The sequence below is a fragment of the Arachis hypogaea genome, chromosome 19, assembly GCF_003086295.3.
Source record: "Arachis hypogaea cultivar Tifrunner chromosome 19, arahy.Tifrunner.gnm2.J5K5, whole genome shotgun sequence".
Classification (NCBI taxonomy): Eukaryota; Viridiplantae; Streptophyta; class Magnoliopsida; order Fabales; family Fabaceae; genus Arachis; species Arachis hypogaea.
In genome coordinates, this window is record NC_092054.1 from 47945802 (window position 1) to 47951989 (window position 6188).

The 6188-nt window shown below is 39.7% G+C and overlaps 1 non-coding gene across 1 annotated transcript; it reads right to left on the reverse strand.

The window, feature by feature from the left end:
* Window positions 1-1385: 1385 nt before the first annotated feature.
* LOC112782094 (small nucleolar RNA R71) lies at window positions 1386-1489 on the reverse strand. The gene has a single exon (XR_003192834.1). It is a non-coding gene; the product is annotated as a small nucleolar RNA R71 (small nucleolar RNA).
* Window positions 1490-6188: the final 4699 nt, after the last annotated feature.

Genomic DNA, 6188 nt, shown 5'->3' on the forward strand with positions numbered 1-6188 from the left:
AATTTGTTTGTTTTTAGAGAGAATTGGTGAGCCAAGGGATTGGGATCCAATCATATAAGATTGCCAAGCAAAATTCAATGAACGCATTGGTTGAGGAAGAGATATACATGTTTTGATTCGGAGATCTCAATATCTCCTATAACCCAATGAATTCCCCATCTCTGATTTCCACTTTCTCTTTACATTCTGCAACTTAATTCATGCAATCACCCCCATTCCCTTTTAATTTCAGCAATTTAGCTTCTGCTCTTTAATTCATGCAATTTAAGATTCCGCCATTTCAATTTCTTGCCATTTACATTTCCCGCCAATTTTACATTCCGCAAATCTCATCTAATTCTTGATTCCGCTCAACTAGTCACACTTCTAATCCGAATTGCTCATTCAACCAATCCTTGTGGGATTCGACCTCACTCTATTGTGAGTTTTTACTTGACGATAACCGGTGCACTTGCCGGAAGGAATTTTGCCGATCGTGCAATTTCCTAAATCATAGCATAACAAGTTTATGCGCATCAAGTTTATGGCGCCGTTGCCGGGGATTGGTTTTCGATTGACAATTCTCAAATTGGAAGTTAACTAGATTGAGCATTTTCCTTGCTTTGTTAATTCAGTACAAGTTACTTGTTGAATTTTAATTTCTGCACTCTGTTACATGCTTTCTTTCTTTATGCCTTTAAATTCAAGCAACTAACTCACTGACTCACTAACTGTTTGAATTAATTCCTCAACTGCTCTAACCATACTCTTCCATTAACCAAGAGTATTTCACTTGTTTGTTGCTTGTGCTGTGTTCTTGTATGACAGGTAGGAGAGGAGAGACATCAACTCCTCCATATACCGAACCAGAGAGGACCCTTCATAGACTTAGAAGGGAAGCAAGAGGGAAGAGAGTACTGGGAGAAGAAGAATCTGAAGGAGAATCTGAGGACAATTTTGAGGAAGCTTTAGATCTCAACATGGATAGAGAAGTTCACAACCATGAGAGAGCTGATGGAAACAATGCCATTCCTGAGAGGAGGGTTCTTAGTTCATACATAAACCCAACCTCTGGGAATTGTGGTAGCAGCATTCAAAAACCACCCATTCAGGCCAACAATTTTGAGCTCAAACCACAGCTAATATCACTTGTGGAGAATCATTGTTCATTTGGTGGGAGTGCTAATGAAGACCCAAACCAACATCTCACAAAATTCCTGAGAATTTGCGACACTGTGAAGTCCAATGGAGTCCAGGAAGATGCCTATAAACTGCTTTTGTTCCCATTTTCACTTAGGGACAAGGCAGCTAAGTGGCTGGAATCATTCCCAAGGGGGAGCCTAACAACATGGGACGAGGTGGAAAGCAAGTTTCTGGCACGTTTCTACCCCCCACAAAAGGTCAATAGGCTTCGATCTGCGGTTCAGACTTTTAGACAACAAGATGGTGAAACTCTCTACGAGGCATGGGAGAGATTCAAGGATTTGACAAGGAAATGCCCACCAGACATGTTCCATGACTGGGTGCAATTGCATATTTTCTATGATGGACTCTCTTATGAATCAAGGAAGGCTGTAGACCATTCATCAGGAGGTTCATTGAACAGGAAAAAGACTGTGGAAGAAGCCATTGAAGTGATTGAGACAGTGGCTGAGAATGAGTACTACTATGCATCAGAGAGACACAACACTAAGGGAGTCATGGAGCTGAACCATGTTGATACAATTCTAGCCCAAAACAAGGTGTTTGCCAAGCAACTAGCAGAGCTCACCAGGAAATTAGAAACAAAACAAGTGGCTGCAATACACACACAAGATCAAGAGGAAGAAAGCACTGAAGGAGGTGATTGGGAAGAGGCCAATTATGTAGGAAATCAACAAAGGCAACCATATGATCCACATTCCAACACTTACAACCCAGGCTGGAAAAACCACCCAAACTTTGGGTGGGGAAACCAGCAAAACCAACATAACAAGTCCACATACCAAAACTCCAACCAAAGATCATACCAAGCCACACAAAACACTTACTCCCAACCATCATATCATGGCCAAAATAATCAACCTACCCAACCTAATCCGAACCAACAATTTCAAGATCAATTAAACAGGATAGAAGGAATGCTGGCACACATGGGTCAGGACATAATTGAGTTGAAAAGCTTCAGGGATGATGTGAGATCTACCTTAAGAAACCATGGTGAAAAACTCAAGAGGATGGAGTCTCAAGTAGGAGAGCTATCTCAACAGGCCCCCAAATCAACTGCAGTGTTCCCTAGTGACACAGAAAAGAATCCTAAAGGGGAACAAAAGAGAGTAAGATGGGAAGAATGCAAGGCCATCACCATATTGAAGGAAGTTTCAGAAGAAGAAGGAATCAGACCCTCAGAACAGGAGCCAGAAATCTTGAAGGAAGGTGTGGAAGAAGCTAAGCAGGAAAGTGAAACTGAGCAAGCCAAGGAACTGCAAAAAGGCATGCTGGAAACATACCAACCAAAAGCACCATTTCCTCAGAGGTTAGGAGGAGGTGAAAAAGGGAAAACCTATTCAAGGTTTTTAGAGACATTTAAGTCTCTCCATATCAATATTCCCTTCCTTGAGATCCTCCAGCAGATGCCTACACATATCAAGTATTTAAAGGAATTGTTGAGCAAGAAAAGAGTTTTGAAGGGAGGACAAATGGTAACAATGAACAAAGAATGCAGTGCCCTCATCAAGAAGGACACAGTCTCTAAGAAAACAGACCCAGGAAGTTTTCATATCCCCTGCATCATAGGGGAAACAAAAATTGATAAAGGATTCTGTGATCTAGGAGCTAGCATAAATGTGATGCCTCTAACTCTTATGAAGAGGCTACAACTGAATGAGGTGAGATCCACTGATGTAATCATACAACTGGCTGACAAAACTCAGAAGCAAGCTGAAGGGGTAGTTGAGAATGTGCTGGTGAAAGTGGGAGATTATTACTTCCCCACAGACTTTGTCATTTTGGACATGGAGGAAAGCTACTTACACCCTATCATTCTGGGCAGGCCATTTCTAGCCACTACTAGAGCGCTCATAGATGTAGAACAAGGAGAGCTAATTCTGAGAATACATGATGAACAGCTCATTTTCAAAGTTTTCAAACCTGCATCTGAGCCTGAACCAGAACCTGAAAAGCCTAAGGATGATAGTAGCCATCTGTGTTTGGAGGAAAGTAATCCAGCAGCTGAAACTCTAAAACAGTCCTTGGAAGGCAAACAAGAATTGCAAAAGTTAAAGCCACAAGAATCAATAGAAACAAATCAGAAGGATCCTCATGGCATAAGGGTCAATGAAGAAATCCTCAAGAGAAAGGGAAGAATTGTAAAGAAATTTCCAAGAGGATGGAGAAACAAGAAAATTCCCACTGAAGGTTTTTCTCCGGGAGATAAAGTGATATCAAGTCATTATCTGCCAATTCCACCTGGCCTCAAAACCATTCCTTCCCAGCTCCCTCAAGTGTTCACAATCAGGAAAGTTCTTTCTATGGAACATTTAGAAGTCATGAAGGAATCAAATGGGGACGTTTTCATAATGAGAGGAGAAGGCATCAAGCACTACAATCCACCCTAACAAGGGACAACCGTCAAGCTAGTGACGTTAAAGAAGCGCTTCATGGGAGGCAACCCATGTTTTAGTATCCTTACTCTTTATTGTTTTGCTTTGCATCTAATAAAGCATGGTTTCTTATGCATGAACTTGAATCCTCAGGACAACTGTTGAAAGAGTGCACTAAACATTGCATGTAAAATACAATTGGTATCTAAGTTTGGTGTGCCTGAAGGCACCCCAAATTTTATTCAAATTGTATTCAATCTTTCATTCAAAGTGCACAACCAAACATTAAGTTTGGTGTTCCTTTTGAACACAGTTAATGAAAAGCAAGAAGTTCCTCTGGATTTAGAAATTCATGACAAGTATACCATTTGCATGTTTTAATACTTTGATTTCAATTACTTTAGGTAGTAAAATTGTTTAGGATCAAAGAGCCAAAGTGACTATGATTTGTTAGAATTATGCACATTCATTAAGGATAACCAACATGGATTTCATGTCATCAGGAGACATTACCAAACACTAAGTTTGGTGTCCAGTAATAAGTGTGCATACATACAAAGGTCACGGCTATAAGCTCAGGAAGTCAATCATTGATTTACAATTCAAAAAGAAGGAAAAACATGTACAAGTACTATTCATTATTCACATGAACGAAAAAAATGATAGCAAATTTGTTTGTTTGTGCAGGTACAAAAGGAAAGATAAGAATGGAGGAAAAAGACAAAGGGGGAGGTACGGTGCTTGGTCAAAAAGGAAGTTCACAAGTCTTTGAAACTAACACATGGGAAAAGGGAGTTCTGCATGAAAAGATAGCTACATGTACAACCTAATGCACTCAGAATACCTCCAAGAAAATGAAAAGCAATTCGTCCTTTTCCCTAATTCATATATTTACCATCAAGCCACCCTTCACAAATCACCCTAGCCGTCCATTTTTCACTTACGGGCACTATAAAGAACCACTTGGGGAACGAGTTCCACACCACCAAATCTCCTTCATGCACATTTTCTTTCATCATAGCATAACTATCTCTTGCCAAAAACAACCTCACCACACTTCCAACAACACTTCTTGCTTCACCTTGTCAACTTTAGCTTGTCACTTACCAAAACTAAAGAACCAATGGCAGCCTCATCTAGCCACAAAAGAAGAAAAGACAAGCAGCCAATGGAGGAGAACAGGGAATTCGATGCATGGAGATACAAATCAGTATTCCATGAGATTCAAGCCGAATGGATGAGACCTAAAACGGTACTAGCTGAGGTTCCCTTTGACCTTGAAAAGGATGAGTTCCCAGGTGTTTGGGAGAAGATCAAAAAGAGGAAGTGGGAGCTCCTGACTAAGCCAATCACTAGAATCAACATCAACCTGGTGAAAGAGTTTTATGCAAATGCAGTGAGGGAGGATTCAACCTTGAAACCCACATAAATATTAGGAGCAAATCAACACCTCCCTAGGAGAATTAAGTTCCAACATCGGAAAATTAAGGGTGGAACATCAAGAGCACTCCATCATCCTTCATGAAATAAGAGAAGATCAAAAAGCAATGAGGGAGGAGCAACAAAGACAAGGAAGAGACATAGAAGAGCTCAAGGACATCATTGGTTCCTCAAGAAGGAAACACCACCATCACTAAGGTGGATTCATTCCTTGTTCTTATTTCTTCTGTTTTTCATTTTCTATGTTATGTGTTTATCTATGTTTGTGTCTTCATTACATGATCATTAGTAGTTAGTAACTTTGTCTTAAAGTTATGAATGTCCTATGAATCCATCACCTCTCTTAAATGAAAAATGTTTTAATTCAAAAGAACAAGAAGTACATGAGTTTCGAATTTATCCTTGAACTTAGTTTAATTATATTGATGTGGTGACAATGCTTCTTATTTTCTGAATGAATGCTTGAACAGTGCATATGTCTTTTAAAGTTGTTGTTTAAGAATGTTAAATATGTTGGCTCTTGAAAGAATGATTACTAGGAGACATGTTATTTGATAATCTGAAAAATCATAAAAATGATTCTTGAAGCAAGAAAAAGCAGCAAAAAAACAAAGCTTGCAGAAAAAAAAAAAGAGAAAAAAAAAAGGCGAAAAAAAATTAGAAAGAAAAAGCAAGCAGAAAAAGCCAAAAGCTCTTAAAACCAAGAGGCAATAGCAAAAAGCCAATAACCCTTAAAACCAAAAGGCAAGGGCAAATAAAAAGGATCCCAAGGCTTTGAGCATCAGTGGATAGGAGGGCCTAAAGGAATAAAATCCTGGTCTAAGCGGCTAAACCAAGCTGTCCCTAACCATGTGCTTGTGGCGTGTAGGTGTCAAGTGAAAACTTGAGACTGAGCGGTTAAAGTCAAGGTCCAAAGCAAAAAAAGAGTGTGCTTAAGAACCCTGGACACCTCTAATTGGGGACTTTAGCAAAGCTGAGTCACAATCTGAAAAGGTTCACCCAATTATGTGTCTGTGGCATTTATGTATCCGGTGGTAATACTGGAAAACAAAGTGCTTAGGGCCACGGCCAAGACTTATAAAATAGCTGTGTTCAAGAATCATCATACTGAACTAGGAGAATCAATAACACTATCTGAACTTTGAGTTCCTATAGATGCCAATCATTCTGAACCTCAATGGATAAAGT